Source organism: Xenopus laevis, chromosome 8L, assembly GCF_017654675.1.
Source record: "Xenopus laevis strain J_2021 chromosome 8L, Xenopus_laevis_v10.1, whole genome shotgun sequence".
In the NCBI taxonomy this organism is placed as follows: Eukaryota; Metazoa; Chordata; class Amphibia; order Anura; family Pipidae; genus Xenopus; species Xenopus laevis.
In genome coordinates this window covers 82,595,225-82,616,489 of record NC_054385.1, presented here as the reverse complement: position 1 = coordinate 82,616,489, position 21,265 = coordinate 82,595,225, and the positions used below count along the sequence as shown (strand labels likewise).

The window sequence follows — 21,265 nt, the reverse complement described above, 5'->3', positions numbered from 1 at the left end:
ATTTGCTGGAAGATTTTCATGGCGTCAAATTTTTTTGATGCTGGCGACAATTCCGACGCCAGCAACAATTCTGACGCAGGCAACAATTCTGATGCCAATTAAAGGTGCCCATTGACTTTAATGTGCATTGGAATTATCGCCGGCGTCGGGATTGTCGCTGATGTTAAAATTTGCATTCCACAAATTTTTTGACGTTTCACGAAATTTGCAGGAAATCTGCCAATTTCGCCCATCACTAGTTTTAATTACAGTGGCCATTTATAAGCCATTTGTGAATATTCATGCACAATACAAATTGGTAAAAAAAGGGAAGAGAGGTACAGCAGTGCAATATTTAAAGGGGTTATTTATCAAAAGTCGAGTTTGTGAGGTTTTTTTATACCTCGAATAAACTCAGAACTCGAATGTTTGCTTATTTTATAAAAATTTTGAATATAAAACTTAATTGAATGCAATTGGGGAAAAAACTTGAATACCTCTAATTTATCAAGTTTAAAGGCTAAAAAACCTTGAATATTCGGAAATACCCTAAAATCATGCACCAAATGTGAAAACTGGGGTGCAAGTGCACTCAAGGGAAATACTTGTGTGTCCCTGTGTAGCACTGCTTGGTAGATGTATGTTTCTTGTTTTGTAAACATACAAAGGATTGTAATGTGCTGGATTTTTGGAAACTAGCCTGTAGGGGTGTTCTGAGATCAGTTATCATCAATAGTTTACATTAGTGATCGGTACTCGTGACTGCAGAGGTTGAGTTTGCCCTTAAATGTGATATCAAGGCCTCTTTAATGAGTCTGTTCAAATACATTTAACATTCAAGGTACTGGACTAAAATTCAACAAACATATTAGTTATTTCATGAGATGAAGATGGATCTTTTGCATAGTGATAATGTCTGCTTTGATTAATTCTGCTCAGCTTAATCAGTACTCTGCAAATGTAGAATCCATTCTGTAATTAAGAAATACGATACCATTTTCTACTTTGCATATCTCTACATACAGACTACAAATTAAAGTATTTTGGGACAATTATGCATTTAAAATAATTTCTTACTATAATTCAGCAATGGCTTTTTGGCATAAGATTGGAAGCAAGCACTTCAACAAATAAAATGCAAATCTTTATGCTATTGTGCAGAAAGTACATACGGGGGAATGTAATAAAAATCGCTAACGGAAAAACTATTCGCAATGCGAAAAGTTATGCCTTTGCGCGAACAAATTTTGCTTTGTGCGAATTTAATATAGCTTTTGCGAGCCCGGAAACTGTTTAGCGACCACTTCCGACAGTGAAAGACCGTTTGCGAATTTTATAGTTTGCGCCAATGCGCAGTCAATGTAATAAAACTTCTTACTGAAAAAGTCGTTATGTTTGCTCCAAAAGATTACGACACCTTCAAGCACTTCTTATGAGTGCGCAATTAAAATTCGCAATGCTCAATTAAAATTCGCAGTGCGCAATTAAAATTCGCAATGCAATAACCGTTTAAGGAACAATATTACATTGCGAGATGTGGATTTTTAGTCTTATTGGTGCGAATTGTTTTGCTCTTTGCGACTTTTATTACATTCCCCTGATAGTGCGCACATCTTTTAGCAGACTCCTTTTCTAGGTATGCAACAACTTGCTACTTGGAAGGAAAATAGTGCACCACCAAACACAGTTTATGCTATATATTTATGCATGTCATACTGTTTAACATTTTATTTGGTTGGAGTGCTTGCCTGATATGTTGGGCTGAGTTTGCAAAGTGGCCAAAATGGAGGTTTGGGGCACCCAAAACTAACTTTGGTAAGAGGTGAGTGTTGATATTAAACATATTTGTATAAGGTTAATCTGCATCCAGGTTGTTACCCAGTTACTCTTCAATCTCTTGGTTTGTGGATCAATTAGCAATTTTAGAAGGAGAAAGTTATGTATGTATGATATTTTAATTGTAACCTAAGTCATGTAGCAATGATAAGCTTTTGTAGTATCAATCAAAATATATTATACTCTTGTAAGAATACAGTCTCAGTTTATTGTTGTCAAGCCAACCTCAGATTGGGGGTTGTAGTTTAACGGCTGTACTACAACAGAAGCAGCTAAACAGACTTAAGGTAGACTGAAGATTTGGCCTTCCTGCAACAATGAAGACTTAACAAAACATTTCAGCTTATAAAATGCTCAGATAATAAAGTATACTCTTACCAAAATTACACATAATTGCATCAATCTTATTTTTTTATCCTGTGTGAAAATGGAATCTTCCATGAAGGTTTGCATACACAAGAAGGATGGTGGCTCATAAAATTTGTATAAACTCCCTAAATACATGTGAGGTCTGTTCCTGTTACTCTATATAATATTATGTGTGGATGCTGTGTCAGATCTGTTGGCTATTAATTGCTGTATACATGTGAAGGTGCTTCCAGGTCATTAAATATAAATTGAAGTCTACAAGTGTACATTGTAAATGCAGGAGGTGTGCCTCCAAATTTAACTACGGGTATATACTCACATGTACATCAATGTATTGAGATATATTCAGCTGAATACCAGCTATTTTAAGTTACTTTCTCTTTGTATTGATTGATGTTTATCCTGGCATGGGAAGAGGCCAGGTACCCCTTTAATTCATCTGCAATATGTTTGTGTATGCCAGGTTTCAAGACATTTTCTGCAACTGTAGCATGCAAAGTACTGCAACTGTTGTCATAAAACTATTCAAGCCCTGTGTTTGATTGTACTGTTTGGTTGCTAAACTGACACCTAGATGGCCCCTCCATTTTGTAAAGCCAAGTCCAATTTATCTCATCTGTCTTTGTTAAGCCACAGGGGTTACTAAACGACAATTATTCTAATATTAAAACATTGTAGAAAAAATTATAACATACTGTGTAAAGAAAACTGTGTGATGAAGGTTAATTGTGCTGAGCTGAGATGTATTCTCATAATATACAAATTTACATAAATTACTGAAATCCACACATTTTTAGTTAAGTTCTTATGGCACAAATAATGCAAAAGCAAAAAAGAATGGAAAATATTCTAAATATATAAAAAAAAATACCCTTAAACTAAACATGAATTTCTCTTTAAATTACATGGACTACAGAACTCAAGATGAAAAAGAAAATGTACAGATTTACAAATAATTTATATCAATATATGGTTGAGAGGATGATGAGAATTTTTATACCTTCAAATATGTTTTTCATGTGCATATATTTTTAAACTCCATATTTTTACTAGCCTAATTTTGCAGGATCTGCTAAGTTCATTATATAAACAAAGGTGAAAGTCATCAATAAAAGCCAATGTTTCATAATGGCTGCAGTTTCCCTTGGGATAGAATACAGTGGTTAAACTTAGGGTAGCCTTGATAAAGTGATTTAAAAAAAAACTGTGGGAAACAGTCACATGCAATAAAAGTATAAACTCCTGTTTGTTTGACAAGGGAATGACTAAGTTTAGTATCTTCAAACCTCCCTAGTAAGGAGTATGGATGTAAGCCCAGAGCCAGGTGTGGTGAAGGCCCCAGACAACAGTTCTAGTCAGAAAAGGAGGGGGGAGGGGCATACCCAAAAATGAAGGCATGAGGCACACAGCTCAATAAAGGAATCTTAGTGCTATGTCATCAATAAAGAAATACAAATATTAAGTATAGGCATGCATACTAATTTGTTATATCAATGGAAAGATTTTTTTTAAACCCATAGTGGTAAACCTTTCATGTGTTAAATACTTAGGGGGTTAATTATTAAAGCCCAGCAATTCCAATGTATTTCAGCTAAAAAAAATCATGAATTAAAAATCATGAATAATGTTTGAAAAAAACACATTTTGATATTTTTAAGTTAAATATATTGAAAAAACCTTAAAACTTTTCCATCTAAAAGCCTGCAATGTCATGTAGAAGTCAATGGGACCTGTCCTAGGCAAAATGTAAACTACATGTTCATTTCAAGGTTTTCAATTTTTTTAATGTTTAAAAAGTATGAATAAAATATGAATTTGTGGAATACATATTTCTTTCATGGTTTTATTTTATCATATTTTTTATTTAGGTTTTTTTAAAAAATAAGGTTACATTTTTTTTTTTTTTACATTTTGAAGTTATTAAAAGTAGAAGAAATACTAAAAATTAAACAAATTCTATTTTTTATAAATAAGCCAATAATTGTGCATATATATACTTTGTCCTCTTGCCCTTGAATAGGCCTTGACTTTGCTGTGTTATTAGGTCTTGGAAGCCACTTGATCTGAAGCTGATAGCATCTACTAGGTTCTGAACATGGGTGTAGCTAATACATTCATTTTGTTTTTTAGACATTTTTTCAGCTCCATGTAATTGTTTCTAAACCCTGCTTTGAAAAAAAGAGATTTTATTAACAATATCTAATTATGGTAAAATGTTTAAGTTCTGTAATTGAATTTTTCAGGGATTATTGAAATGCAAAGACAGCAGCATGGTGTGTCAAAATAACTTATCAGCAATCTGCTACTTGTAAACCATGCAATTAATTTGTACTTGCAATTATAAATAAGCAGAAAGGACTCTGCTGGAATGTAACTAAAGTACATCTCTGTTTTCTGTAGCGTTTATTCACAGAAAAACTGATAGGTACATTATATGATGGTTTCTATTGACAAATATGCAGTTACACTACACATTACAATACATTTCCATACATTAAACTCCTTTTTTTACTTCTTATATGGTCCTGAGTCCTATAGGGTGAGAACTGATAGTTTTATATTCCCAGCAGTTAGAACACCAAATATTCTTGAACTTTTTTAAGGTTTGTGTTTTTTTTTATTTATTTTTTTAAATCCTAAAATCTTACTATTACTTTTGTAACATATCAATTACTGTTCATTAAACATAACCCACTTTCTCTTATATCTTAATTGAGGAAATTCTCTGCATATGTATCCGTAATTTATATTTTCAGTACATTTTTGTCTTTATCTACTGATCGACTGCAAATTTGCTATGTGGTTCAAGCCTGCAAGCCCCTGGCTTCTCCCTAAGTTTCCTTATGATATAGGCCCAGCTAAATTAATATATTTATATAAAGTGAGTATCTGGCGAACAGAAATGGAGGTAAATATGAATAAAGAAAGTTGATGGTGAAGAAGAGCACTATCTGGGAAAATAGTATGCATAGAACATAAATATAAGAATTAATTTTGCATGGTTACCTTGCTTAGGAAATCATCTCTTTGGTGTTCACATGGTCATCTAAATACAATAGTTTGACCCAACTTCTGATAGCATAAAGATGCAAACAATCTAGAGAAAAAAAATAATCAGTACATTACTTTTATATATTTAGAATAAATACTCATTATTTGAAGTTTACATATATGAAGGATGAACACAAAATGCATTTGTTTTCCCTGACTCAAAAATTTTGTTCTGGTAACCCTATGTTTTAATTAAAATGATGGCCAAACCACCTAAATACTATTTTATACTATATAAACTAACTTTGAGTTGTGATTGCAAATTACCAAAAGTATATGATTTTGTATCAAACAAACAATAGCAAGATATATATGGGATAATGTAATTATAATGTCTTACATTTGCCCATATCTAGCAGCTCAAAGCAACCAATCAGATGCTTATTTTCAAACAGCTGCCCAGCAAATGCTACCTGCTGACTGGTTGCTATGGGTTACAAGACAAGTAGTAAACATAATATTTTTTACATTACCCCAATATACTTTATTAATGACCATTAAACCGATAAAATTATGAGGATGTAAACATTCAGACATGCATGTATTTTGTAACATTCTGCAGGGCAGGGAGCAAAGTACAAAACACACGGTGGATTGAGCCTTTTTTTTTGTACTTTTTATCCTGGCCTGTAAGTAGTAAATGGTCTCTAAGGTAAAGTTAAAAATACAACAAATTTTGAAGCCACACATACCATACCATACCCAGAAACAACACTGAACTTCCCAAACCTTGTCTACTTTCCAGTAATCCACACCCTTATCAGAGGCAACTCAAGACTGTCCCAAAGACATGACCACTGGATGGTGTGGGTGCACATTGCATCATGTATTTAAATATTTAATACTTACATTTACAAAAAACACCCAATACTACCTTCTACCAGTCACTTGTATAAACTGTATTACTCTATAGTGTGGGATAGGTACTTTATAATCACCAACATGTTCTATAAGCATCAAATATATCTACAGGATAGTAAGTGATTTATAATTTTTATTATTAATTTATTTGTTACAAAACTGTTGTCTCTTAAAAAAAAGTCCCATCTGACATGGCAAGTTACCAAAATACATACTTTGCTCCATAAAGGTGGGGATATATTTCTCTTTAAGGGAAGAGTAAATTATATATGCTTCAGTTAAAGAGTTTTACATCATATAGAAAAAATTATGTATTTTAAATAAAAATGTGCTGGGCTTGATGATGATGATCCATTACATCAGCATATAGACGTTTGTTGCACTTTTCAATTTTAGTTGCTTATGATGACTAATTTTTTGATGATTAGCTTTACATATGCTCATATTGAATGATAGATGAATCCACCTTACGCATTTACAATGTACTGTTGCTATGGCAATGTTTACAATCAAGTAGTTATTTAGTTATTTGAAACTGCTTAAGGGCCATTCATTTTAATTCTCACTACAATGGTCCATTGTTAATGTCAATTGAGTCTGTTTTCTACAGTAATTTGCTTTGAAGTAAAGTGCTTTATACTTGTGTTTATATAATAGTTGTGTTAATATAAACTTCATTATACCTGATAAAGTTGTACCCTCTGCTGTACAGAATTTAAGTGCACACTTTTATTTTTCCATTATCCAGAAAGCTCCAAATTATGGTAAGGCCATCTCCCATAGACTCCATGTTACTCAAATAATTTACCTTTGCTTAAATTATTTTCTCTGTAATATTAAAACATTTCCTTATACTAGATCCCAACTAAAGCAGATTTAAGATATGGAGATTAAAATTAAGGAAAGACCCCTCATCCAGAAAACCCCAGGTCCTGAGCATTCTGAATAACAGGTCTTATACCTGTTTTGGGAAAATAATCAACATGACAAAATGCAATTTATCATGCAGAAATGCATAACATATCATTACTTGTCTTATGACATATACCAATATACTAAATAAAAATCAGTTATAGAACCTGTTATCCAGAATGCCCGGGACCTGAGGCTTTCTGGATAACAGATCTTTCTGTAATTTCATACCCAAAGTCTATTAGAAATCAGGTTTTGCTTCCAGGATTAATTATATCTTAGTGTGGATCAAGTACAAGGTACTGTTTTATTATTACACAGAAAAGGGAAATTATTTAAAAAAAAATAATTATTTGGATAAGATGTCGTCTATAGGAGATGGCCTTTCTGTAATTTGGAGCTTTCTGGATAATGGGTTTCCGGATAATGGATCTCATACCTGTTCTACCAAAAAGTCTTTCTGCTCATGTGCAAATACCCAACTGCCTAAAACGCTCCTTAGACAGTCAGGCTTATATTTTAGAACTGAAGTAATTTTTAGGAGACTGTGCCCAAGTCTCAGTCCAGTAAGCCAACTTCAAAATAAAAAATGAAAAGCTATTTAAAAGAAAAGAAAATATACAACATACTATTTTTTTGCAATACAAAAAGAAATATGAATATAAAATTTTAGTTAGCATATATTCCCATACAATAGACTGAAGAAAGCATTAGTTATAGGTCATTTTCAGGAATGCTTCATTATGGCCTACTCAAATATTTTATATCTTACCAAGCTATGTAATTGCCTGTAAAAGCAACTTATACATACAACCTTTTTAGCAATCTGTATTATCTAGGGATGCTGTGAATCAACTTTGTTGGATGTAAGGATTTGTTTGAATGCTGATCTGGTGCATCCCTAGTGTTAGCACATAGTAAATGAAAATGGGTTGCTGCTGACAATAAACTCAATTCTGACAATATGCTCAATGATACTGGATGTCTCCAAAAACAGTTATACTGTGCTTTATGGGCTTTCTATGACATAGCAGATCTCTACCACCTGATAATTGTAGGACATCTGTCTGTGCACATAGTCAACCAACCGAAAGCATGTTTTGTGCTTGATGTTGTCTAAGAATATCTAAAGACTGTTTATTACTACTAAAAGAAGCCTAAATCAAGGGATTTCCTCTAATGTAATAAAACTAAAATAAAAAATGTTTATAAAACATATAAAGAATTAATCACTGCTAAAATATCTTTAAACTTTACAATTCAGTATTACACTCATCATATCACCTGCAAAAGACATATTTGTTTCCACTGGCTGATTTCGTAGTCATCTTTTTGCCTTCAGTTGGGAACACTCAATAACCTAGTGAACAACCTTTGTGCTTAACTAGTTGTAAAGCATGAGAAAAGTTTCATGAGAACCATAATACATAATCAGGCAGAGAGGTCATAAAATAAGGATTTAAGTCCATGGCAAAGAAATATTGTCATACAGTATTTATCCTTTTGCACTACCTGTGGAAGGTTACAGAATGTGATCTCTAAATTGCATAAACATTTTGTCTATTTTTCTATTCTTCTTTAGTTAAGAGCATTGTACCCTAGTAGGGTCTCTTGTGTTGGCTTCTTACTAAAATGAGTTTGTTGTTAGATTGCATCTAAAATCAAGAATCCATAATTAATTAATTTATTGAAATTAATTGTTTTCAAGTCAACTTGTCAGCAAGTTTATTCACAGAGAAATGCCTTACAAAGCAAATAAGCAATTTTATGTAGCTGTTTCAATTAAAATGGTCTATAGATATTAAAGAAAAGTTTTTAGGAATGCAGAATAATCTTATGTTTAAATAATGAAATATAATGTTTTATGAAGGTTGTTGACGCTAACCTTCAACATTATACTTCTGTAGTACAAAGCAGATTTTATTTTCAGTTTGGATAAAGAACTTATAAATGCTCTCTTAATAGACTTTGTTTCTGCTCACAGGAAATGGCTGGTAATATAATACTATCATATATAAGCGAAAATAAGAATATTTTCTTTAAGGAAGATATCAGCAAAGCATAATCAATAAAATAAGCCAATAATATATATACTTTATATACACAATTTTAAATCATCTTATAAATAATTTATATATGATTCTCCTCATATATGTTTTAGCTTAAAGACATTTATCTTGAGCCATTAATACTAAATTAGCAACAGTTACACAATAGTTTGTATTATATTATAGAGTGTTGGTCATAAAATATCTTCCATATAAACGCGTATTCTTTAAAATAGAAATGAATCATTTCTTGTTAAAAAGAGATTATTATTGTGATTATTGCTATAAGTTTTGACAAAGTTTGAAGTATTCCTGTATTAGAATATTATAAACCTGAGTTTGCCTGAAGATGTGATGTCCCTCAATTTTTGCTCCTGATCCTCTGCCTACCATTGCTAAATTCCCCCTTGAAACACATTGAGAGATGGAAATGTAGTTAATGGTTAATTAGAATTGTGATGTGATTGGTTAATCAATGTATGCAAATGATGATGTCACACCAGCACTTTTTTCAATCACTTGCACAGAATCCTTTGGAATGCACAGTGGAATAAATTAACCATAAAGAAGACCATAAATCGTCTTGAAAAAGGTATTAGGAATAGACCGAAATATTGACCCTCTGTTAAAATGGATTAAATAAAATAATTGGACTTTTAATATATATATATATAATAAAATATATACTGTGTATATATATATAACTGGATCAGCAGTCCCATTTCTTGTGATATAGTATTTTATGTACATACACATGTTTCTGAAGAATCAGTTAAAGATTCTTCAATCTCCTGGTAACAAAACAATACAATTACTTTGTTTGCTATGAGTAAGGCTAATAAATATGTGTGTGTGTTGGGATCAATAGGTTTACAGTAATTTCCCTGTATGGTCTGAAATCCCACATGCTGGCAAATTCTCTGCCTGTCCAGCTACAAGTTGGACCTAGAGTGGAGGGAGGGGGAAGGAGACCTTGTTCCTGTTCAGTGTGTTCTGACAGATACTGGAGGTTGCCAGAAGGTGTCACTGCTGTGTAACTGTTTTTATATATATACGCAGATATATGTGGATGGATGGTGTTGGGAGCATGCCTTAAAGATCCAAGTTTTGTGCTTGGCTAGGAGAGCTTGGAGCCTCTGAGGATTTCATCACCATGGATGCCTGTTCCAGCTCTGTGCGAGCCTGGCAGCTCTTTGTGAGCCCCCGGGTGAGTTGCCTGTGGGAGGGTAGTGAAAGAATCCAACGTGTGTCCCTGTAAAGATACAGGCGCTCCCTTCCTTCTGAATTACGGAAAGGCCGTCTCCCATAGACTCCATTATAATCAAATAATCCAAGTTTAAAAAAAAAAAAATTATGTTTCCTCTGTAATAATAAAATGGAACATTGTACTTGATCCAATATATATATATATATATATATATATATATATATATATATATATATATATATATATATATATATATACTATCCAAAAATGCATTGGCACTTACCACAAAAAATCCATTAGGTGCCAGTTGCAAATCACCGAAAATAGCAACACAAACACAAAAATGTAGAAGACTACACTCACAGGACTTATAAATTAATTTGCTGTAGTTTATTGTAGGCAAACATACTGACATTTTAACTGAACACCAACCTTTCTCAAAGTGAAGGACCAACCATGAATTAAAAATGGAAGTCAATTCAAATATACACAAAGACTAATCTTTATGTTACCAATTTCCCCTTTCAAATATTAAACATATTTCAGAAGCTAAACACCCTTAACTCAAAAAGCGGCTCAGAAATGTCTGATCATTATTATTTAGCCACTTGATTATTTACATGATTAACAAAGAATATTCAGTCATTAGCTATGTAAAACAGTGATCTGATTATTGTTCTCCAGAGAAATGAATGCATTGCATTTCTTTTGTAATATTGTTCCAGTGAGCAGCCCTTAATTGGATTAATTTGGTATAAACTGTTAAAGATTCTTCAATCTCCTGGTAACAAAACAATACAATTACTTTGTTTGCTATGAGTAAGGCTAATAAAATAATTTTCTGTCAGAAGCCAGTGACTAAACCATAGTAACTACAGACAAGTAGGGACTATTGATAGACTTAATATATCCTGTAACACCCAATTGAAAATAAAACATTGATTTAGATTTTATTTTAAGCAGTTTGGAAAATTAAGTGATGGGCATCAGTTGGTTGGTTATTTTTTATCATTTATCTTAAAAGAAGTTGCATCCCAGCACCCGCTCTTGGAGTTTTATAAATGTTTTAATTGAATTCAATTTGAAAGCCAGCCAAGGAAAGAAAAAAAATGGATCTTTCCATATACATTACAAATAAAACACAGTGGCACTCATGGGTACAATAATTAAGACATATTACTTTTTACAAATATTGATGTTTATTACATCACAGTTAAAATCAAATACATATCCCAAAAAAACAATGTGTTTCATGCTTATCTAGCACATAATCATAGGTCCTCCATAGGTGTTCAGCAAACGAAAAGAGAGACAATACCTGGTTATGCAGCAAAAGGGTGATCCCAAATTTATTCCATGGTGCTGTAGACACTTTACAGATGATCAAATGTTTCGGGAACTGCATGGCCTTTCCTCACTGAGAAAGTTTTTTGCCAGGTTTTGCTGCATAAAAACACCCATAGACTCCAATATACAGCATCATTATAAGTTACATAGTTTGGAAAAAATGGCCATTCACTATAATGCATAATTTTTGACATCTCACAAATTTTCAGGCTAATCAAAATCGGATTTATATGCCCATCACTACCCTCCGTTAAGAAATACCAACAAAAGTCCAATTCTAGCTTCTATTCATTATGTATTGTATGTTTTCAAACTACACTATATAACACTGAAACCATTGATATAAATCAGAGAATGACAGCAGTCTTGAATGCTTATTCTTTTTATTATTTTATTCTTTTGTATTTTACATATACCAGTATGGGCATTTCTGAGTGAGTCATAAAATCAATAATGGATAATAATATAAAATATAGTGCATATGCTAGCTACTAGGGATGGCGAATTTGACCCGTTTCGTTTAGACAAAAATTTGGCGCCGGCGAAAAAACGTTGTCGTGTGGCGTAATTTTTTCGACGCGCATCTTTTTTTTGACGCACGACGCCATAAGTCTATGGCTGTCATTTTTGCGGCAAAACAAGGCGAAAAAATTTGCCCATCCCTACTAGCTACTTTAAGACTTCCTTAATGGAACAAATTACAATAATAGGCATGTGTGTTAAGCTGAACGCGAGTGTAAGTTCTTCCATAAATTTAAACCCATTCTTTCCCTTGAAATTTAAGGAAAACTAAATGCAATAACAAAGCCCGTAACATTAATTTGAAAGTCACATCAGCCAGCCAGAGAAACACTGTGGTGTGCTCTGGATAGGTTCGCTGCTCACAGCTCCCGTGATTGGCACAAAGCCCAGGAAACACTTAGAGATGGACCACCAAAGACAATGGGGACATTAGCGGACTGACTATAAAATGGATAAGAAGGTCTAATTAAGGCACTTAAAAAAATATATTCAGTTAAAACAAAATCTTTAATCAGGTATAATTTTTGGTTTTCTAATAAACTTTCCTGCATTAATAAGTACAGAGAAAAATAACAGAAAGAACTATGCAGCAAACAATGCAGTTGAATAATGAAGGAGGGATTTTGATTTTCACACAAATGATCATGTTAAATATCAAATTCAGGTTCTTATTATGTGCATACTAGACGGAGTTTCTGTACATTGCAATTAATGTTGTCCATGCACCCAGGTTAATTATCAGTTACGGTTTCAGTATGCAATAAATAAAGCCCACACAAGCTAAGTCTCACGAATCGGCACCCAGAATCCAGAACCAATGCTGGTCTTGGCTCTTGCATCCGCCTTTAACAGCCGCCTTTCACCTCGGGAGGAGCCCTCCGCTAATTGGATCCCGCCAGGTCTTATCAAGAGAGGAGCCAAGGGTCAAAGCCGGGAGATCAATCAAGAGTTGTCCAAACAGGCACAGGTCACGTTACAGAGTGTAGAATAGTCGGATTACCAGGCAGGGGTCAGGATCACAGAAGTCAGAATAGTCAATCAGACAGGGGTCAGAACAGGAAACAGATAACAGGATTATACAGGAATAGCACCCAGGAACTAACTATGATGAACCAATAATGGGCAAAGAACAGTACAGGGAATTCCCTTTAAATAGTGTTTGAATATCGCGCCATTGCGTGCTGACCTCATCACACCAGCGTCAATGTGCCTATAAGAAAAGGAGATGCACACTGCGCGCTCCCTAAGGAACCGGCACTTGAAGAGAAGAGGAGCAGCGTGGCATGCGTCCCCGCTGGCCCACTAGACCACCAGGGTAAGCCCACACACTAAGCTATTGTACAACCAGACTGAAAGTTGTGATATTGAATATAGAAATACAAAGTTTTTAGGAAATATCTCTATGTCACCAGAAATGTCCAGCATGTAAAGATAGCAGTTGGGATCTATTCAGGAACACCATACCATCATTTGCCACTATTGTTCTAGTATTATTCAGATTCATCCATCAGAGGTTCATTTCTATGTTGCCCCATAGAAATGGACCACTATTTTTCTTTGAGCCAAAACAACTGAAATTCTCAGTCTGCTTGATTAATATAAGAACTGATTCACAATGTATGAAATATGTCTATTGTTTTAGTCCAGTAAGTTTTTGCAGTGCTTGAAAATTGCATAAACATTTTAAGAAAACATTATTAAACATGTTATCTTATTTGGAGAAAAGGGTATCCCATCAGTTTAAAATAATGTTGTATATCAACTTCTTTACTAAAAGAAGTTGTCAATGACATGAAGAAGCTTTTAAGGTGGGGGAATATATCAGACCTCCAGAACATTATATAAACACAGCATAGATTAATACAATATCAGATAATCAGTGCAGGATATACACATATTGCCATAAAACAAAATTCTCCCATGGTTAGACTAGTGTAATTTACCATTTCATAGTGTGTGTTAGAATGTGACCCAATATGCATTTGACGTTGCACAGGGAAAAATGACACCTTCAATATTTTGAACTTCATCCTTATCTCAGCCCAATAACCTGTACAACTTATAAAAATAATTTTTCACAACCCAGAAATCTCAACTATGACTAAAACACTAACATAAGTCCAAATACAAGTTTGAGTCCCAGAATTATGGTCTCCTCAAGGTCCAGCAACACTTTAGGCTCTCCTCTGCCTGTACAAATAATCTTCAAAACTGGAATTGCTGTATTCCTCGAAAAAAAAAAAAGTTTTTTCGAGGAAGGGGAATAACAGAAAGTTTATATAGTGTAGTATTTCAGCACTTTAATGATTCACTCTTAGTGATTTTCAAACCTTAGTGCATTACTAAATAGCACCTTTTGTGTAAAACAATGTGCATATAAATTAACTTCCCGTATAACAGTGTCAAAACACCACCTATATTCCGTGTAGTGCTTTTGACTCCTCAGCGTCCCTCAGAGCCCAGTGCGCATTTCGAAAGAGCGATTCTGCAAGTCCAGAGCGTAGTCTCGCTACGATAATCAGGAGGAGAAGTCATCGTTTAGAGAAGAAGCCATCAGGCGAAACGTGTCAGGGAGACTGATTTTTTTTGGGGATGATTGAACTGTAGAAATCTATGTTGAACTGTGATCACGTACTTGAGGTTAATAGATCACACATGGATTTGTGAGGTGTTTTGACACTGTTATATGGGAAGTTAATTTGTATGCACATTGTTTTACACAAAAGGTGTTATTTAGTAATGCACTAAGGTTTGAAAATCACTAAGGGTGAATCAATGAAGTGCTAAAATACTACACTATATAAACCTTCTGTTATTCCCCTTCCTCGAAAAAACTTTTTTTTTCCGAAGAATACAGCAATTCCAGTTTTGAAGATTAAAACACTAACATGTCCAACTCAATGCATTGCTTTAAACTTGTTAACGCCAAGTTCCCCCTTCAATTTCAGGCATAATAATCAAACAATCTATCATCCAAAGTGTTCCTATTCTGCTGCACATCGATACAGACAATTATGCATACTCAGTTTCACACTCGAACATGTCTTCTCATTTTTCTTCCCTGCTGACAAACTAACAAATGATTGTAATTTCTTTATCATCCAAATTTAAACTTTACACAAGCTTTTTCTTAATAAAATAATTCTTTTTTGAACACAACTGCAACCTGACTCAGTGTGCTACTGGTTTTCTTTTGGATATCGATTTGACCCAGTGACAGGAGTGGGTCTCACAGTACAGCACCTGGCACTACAAAAGTGTGTATTAGGGAGGTGAGCGCTCCACTTAATTGGATTTAAGCTTTTTCTTTTGTAACTTATAATTGTAATTGTTTTTCACAAAGAAGAAAGATTATGAAGTGCACACATAATATGAATATGATGGCTTCACTTTATATATGAACTGAGGAAAGTTTAGAACAGAGAACCCCCCAAAAAAATTGAAATTTGATTGTTAGTAAGTGGGCCCCATGGTATACATGAGTATATATAGGAATACTTGCCTATGTAGGATTGGCTGATACTGTCTTGGAGATATAGCTGGGGGGCAATGATTTTGCTGGCGTGTCTGGTTGGAGTACAATAGGGGCTTGTAAATTCTACAATATTGCCTAGTAAATTATCCCCAATTTTTCCTGCCTGAATATCAAAGTTGGACAAGGATGTGCGAAGGAAGGCTGGGAGCGACACCAGATGTCAGGTGGGGATCCGGTCTGGGTCAGTGGCCATGAGTGCTGGGGCCCACCGGGTTTTATACTAGGGATGTAGCGAACTGTTCGCCCGCGAACTAGTTCGCGCGATCTTCGACCGTTCGCGTCCGCCGAATGTTCGCATTCGATCGTTCGACCATTCGACCATTCGAATTCCTTCGACCGCTAAAAATCGAACGATTTCCATTCGTTCGAACGATTGTAAGCATTCGATCGAATGAAAATCATTCGATCGAATGGCTTCAATCATTCGATTCGAATGAAAATCCTTTGATCGAACGATTAAAATCCTTCGATCGTTCGAATCGAACGATTTTAGCGGGTGTTCGAAGTTCGCGAACTGTTCGCGAACGTTCGCATTTTTTGCCGGTGTTCGCGAACGCCGTTCGCGAACACCAAATCGGCAGTTCGCTACATCCCTATTTTATACCAGTGTCCCGGAAGCCAATTTCAATGCTTCCTAATGTTGTAGACCACCTTAAAGATATGTTCAGGTCATAAATAGTGATGGGCGGATTTGTCCCGTTTTGTTTCGCCAAAAAAACTCACGAAATTCGCGAAGTGAAAATTTTGACACCGGCGTCCAAATATTTTTGACGCTGGGGACAATTCTGACACCCATTATAGTCAGTGGGCGCCTAGAATTGTCGCCCGCATCAAATTTTGTGCCAATTTCGCAAATTTATTCGCAGGCGGCAGAACATGGAAATTTGCCGCAAATTCACGCCTGGCAAATAAATTCGCCCATCACTAGTCATAAACTCCTTTCCGATTGTAAAGTTTATTTTATTCGGGGAAGCCTATTTATCAGAATTCACATTTGAGTTTCTTTTAACCTCGACCAAACTCACATTTTAAAAAAGCATGAATGTCTACCTACTTATTAAAAGATCCAAATAAAAAAAAAATCTGGAAAGAATCCGAATAGCAATACGAAAACCTCAAAATCCTAGAGGATTTTTTGTGGATTAGAGAAATTAAACACAATTTTGGAGCTAAATATTTCAATTTGGGGAAATTTGGTGAAAATATTCATAAATCAATACCTGTATCTTTTCTCCTCAATAGGCGAAGATGCCAGCAGCTGACTTCCAAAGTACATCAGTTTCTCACAGGGCTACAGTGTAAGTAGGGCAATTTATTTATTGCAAGTATAGAGAAAAGAGTACTCGAAGAGCACAACACATTTTATGGTATCATCGTGTAATCTATTGCAGGAAAGCCCAATAGCCTTTGTCAGGTGCACCTTTTTTGCAATTTATTTATTGAACAAAATATTTAGAAAAGCACATTTCAACTTAAACAGTGCTGAGTTACTCAAATTTATATAATGGTAAAATTACAACTTATATCCCAATGGTAACAATTAGCTAATTGTTAAAGTATGCATAGAGTATAAGGATGCTTTTTATGTGGCATAGATTATTGCAGGTGGTGTGACTGTTGCCTTGATTCACAAGGCTAATGTTAGAAAGCAGGATAAAATATAAAATGGGCCACATCCCTGGAGAGAGCCATAAACCACTGTCTTCATGAATATATAAACATGTTCTTTTTCTTCTCTTCTGTAAATTGGTTGCAGAGGTTGCATCATAATACAATCCTTCCCTCACACAGAAGCTTCTGTTCTCTTGAGAGTTAAATTAGGCCAGAAACAGAAATGATAAAGTGTATTCAGATCAGATAAAGGATTTCAACAAAATGTGTTTTAACACACACACATACAAATACTTGAATACAATAAATACAGTATACAGGGTGTTTGAACACACAGAAACCAAGTTATAGGATGTCTTATTTTCAACCGATTGGCAGGTGCAAAATTTCTAGAGTAGTTTTACAGAGGCCTGATCTAATTTTATATAAATGTTGCTTGAAATTAAAGTAAAATCTAAAAAAAGTGATAGGAGTGAAAAACACACACTGAAGAAATTTGCCTTCAGAACAGGATAAGTGTAAGATTTCATTAACAACATTACTTTTGAAAACAATTCTTATTTTCTTATATATATGAGTGTGTATATAGATATATATATAGCTTGATGAACTATTGTCTGTTTTCAAACCAGTATAACTATGTATAAATGAAACCCGCCTAACTGCTAGTTTCTTTCAGATTCAAAGGTGGCCATTGGCAGTTGACTTTGTGCCATGAGTTAATTTCAGTAATCCTGATCTTTTCTTACATAAGTATTTCTTGAATGTATCTAATGTATCTGCCAGTACAATCACTTCAGGGAGATGGAGGCTGGCTGCCGACAGCTTCTGATGAAGTGGCAGGGAGCCACGAAACGTGTCAAGCGGGCAGCCTAAGTGTGTGTTTTGCTGCTGTAATTATGGAGATTTTAAGGGGCACATTTACCTAGGGTCGAATATCGAGGGTTAATTAGCGAATAGTTTTGTGTCTTTGCAGACACCAATATATTGCTTACAATGACCCACAAGATTTTAATGAAAAAACAAAAATAGGCCTAATACAGAACCTTGCAGGACCCCATTAAGAACCCGACTCCAAGTAGAGAATGTATCATTGACAAACACCCATTGTACATTATCTGTTTCTACTTACTGCATAATAGAAATAAATCAAAATTGTTTGAAACAATCTGTTCTCCATAACTCCATGCTGATTACTAATCATTATGCCATGCTCCATGTTGAGATTCTTTTTTTTTTTGTTGGAATTATGTAAACTTTCCTCCAATTCATAGGTATGACATCGTATGAAAGTGAGTCTAAAACAATGAGAACAAGTGGCCTCAATAAAACTGAACTAAGCTCTTTAAGAATGTATTTCCCCACTTCGCTGTCTCTGCCTGTGGCAGTATATTTCAGTGCTACATGCTGAACATTCAGTTTCTTACAAGTGAATGCTCCCTAAAATGGCTGCTCCAGGCTTGCATGTAACAAAACATGCATTGAGTGGCACCAACAAAAATTACATGCATTTTTTTTGCTCAGTATACTACTATACACATCCTATCCACTATCCTATCCACTGTTTTTTCAATATAAAAAAGGCCAATACCTTAAAAACATTTATGTGATTTGGGATTTGGCATTACCTCTGGTTGACTGGTAATTCCATCTACTACTACACTTGGCATTGTTTCAGACGATTTAAATTTAATTATAAAACAGCACTTTTGGGCACCTTAACACCATGGTGCTAAAACCAGCCAAAACATAATTGAAATAACTGATATTGAAATAAAGACCATTCATTTAGATGCTGCATATAGGGCCGCTTAAAATTATTTTAATGCATCATATAGTGAGTGGAAGAAGTGGAAAGGTCATTATTGCTATGTGACAATCAGGTCTGTGGTGCACATACAGTATACACGTATCTGAAGCTATTTGCTATAAATAGTATGCTACAAAACAATCTGCTGTTTATAGATAAAGCAATATTAAAAGTCATGTGTTATTGATTTGGTATTTGAGAAAAATTCTCAGAAATATTCAAATAGAAATGTGACCTTGCCAAACAATGCTCAGAGGAGGTTTGCTTCAATACAATAATAAACCATTTGATGTATCTACAGTCATGTAAAATACAGTATAGTAGATTATACTACAACAGTGCTGTCCAACTTCTGTGTGTACCGAATTTCTTCTGGCCTACATAGTGGAGGGCCAATAATGGAAGCCAGTGTTTACCACTCTGTTTTTAAACCACAGCCACTTTAAACCACCCCCATGTTACCACAAGATCATGTCCACATTAATTGTAGCACACCAAAAAAACAGTTAATCTCTGTAGTGATACCATTTAAAGCTTACACATGGTAAGCAGACACAACAGGTAGGTGGGGGACTACACAAGGGGGGGGTCACGGGCCGCATGCGTCCAAGGGGCCGCCAGTTGGACAGTCCTGTACTACAAGGGTTTACATTTCCTATCTTAGAAAGTCTGTAACTTTCATGAAGACCTCTTGTATTCTGTCTGGAAATCCCCCCCAAAATAAAGAAGGGAATTTGTAATTTTGTGAAATAAAATTGCAGTGTGTAATCATCCTATTATCAGAACCTTGCACAGTGATGAGTACACTTGGTTGCACAGGATAACACTGCGGTCTCCGGTGTTCACTGATGCCCTTTTGGGGCTCCGGGTTTTTTGCTGCGGAAAACCAACAAGGAAGTGCGAATATTTAGCAAATATTCTGAAAACGATATACCGGCAAGGATTAGAATAGACTTAGTCAAACAGGTGAAGAGTCAAAGGCAGATGGCAGGAATCGTAAACAAGAGTCAGGCAGAAGTAAAAAAAAAAACAAATAATCAGATAGTAAATACGCTTGAGCAGGAACAGTATACTGAAGCCTAGCTTTTGCATTAGCAAAATGGTGGATCAAGCCTTTAAAGGGACTTTGGTGCCAAAACTTTTGAATTTGGCGCTGGATAGTATATTAATCAATATTTTCACTCAATTTAAATCAATTTAAATCACATATATTTGCTTCATATTTCATTTAAGCAAGTAACAAGCAAAGGTGTACTTAGTTTATATGACTTTCACTATATATCCTTCCATTGATAACTGACAGTTTTGTCTCATTGTTTTTGAGTTTTAGAGACATTGCTTGTCTAGACCTTGAGCATCAACCAAGGTCTTGAAAAACTTGTTTATTGCTTAGACTTAGGGGATTATTTATTAAGGTTCGAATTGTGTTTTCCACAAGAATTCAAGTTTTCAAGGTTCAAAATCGATTTGTTTTTTGGGTTAAAAAAAAGATTTATTAAACCCTGACACTGGAAATAGCTTGTATCAAAAATACACCATCTAAAACCTGTCTAGGTCATAAAGAAGTCAATGGCAGAGGTCCCTTGAACCATTTGAAGATGTCGATAGCCTGTTTAATGTTTGAGTTTTTTTTGGAGGTTTTGCTAAAAAACTCAAGCAATTCCATGTTCTCCCACAGAAAACTTGATTACTAAAAGCTTTCGGGTTATTAACCCAGAACTTGTTGATTCAAGTTTTTTCCATTTGAGTTTTTTCTTCAATTAGGAACATTTTGAGTTGTGAGTTCATTCGAGTTCAGTGGAGGTCTAAACAAGCTCACATAGCTCTAAAATTCGACCTTTGATAAATAGCCCCCCAAAGTGTCTGGATCATAACACATTAAGAATTCTTGTACTGCTATTGTACAGTTTAATTTTTATTTCTTTTATGATAAGACTCTGCAGAATTGATTCCCCTTTGAAACAATGCAGTGCAGACATTGTTTGTGACATAATAACCAGCATTGTTGTTCATCAACCATAAGAACAATTTAACTATTACTTTGTAACATCATAAAAGAAATGCAAAATTAGCTTTTAAAATAAGCTTTTTTAATCTGTATGTTTCTTGATAAAGAGTAAATAATTCAGTGCTAGCCTAGTCCTTGACTTTTACAGGTTCTGTATAATGGAGACTTC

General features: G+C 34.6%; 1 protein-coding gene across 1 annotated transcript in view; it reads right to left on the bottom strand.

The window, feature by feature from the left end:
• Nucleotides 1-21,265, bottom strand: part of lrfn5.L (leucine rich repeat and fibronectin type III domain containing 5 L homeolog) — a 115,965-nt gene that overhangs the window by 52,790 nt on the left and 41,910 nt on the right. Inside the window, exon 2 of the mRNA XM_018241589.2 lies at nucleotides 5,191-5,281. The gene's annotated coding sequence lies outside the window, so the exon portion shown is untranslated. The remainder of the gene's footprint in view (nucleotides 1-5,190; nucleotides 5,282-21,265) is intronic.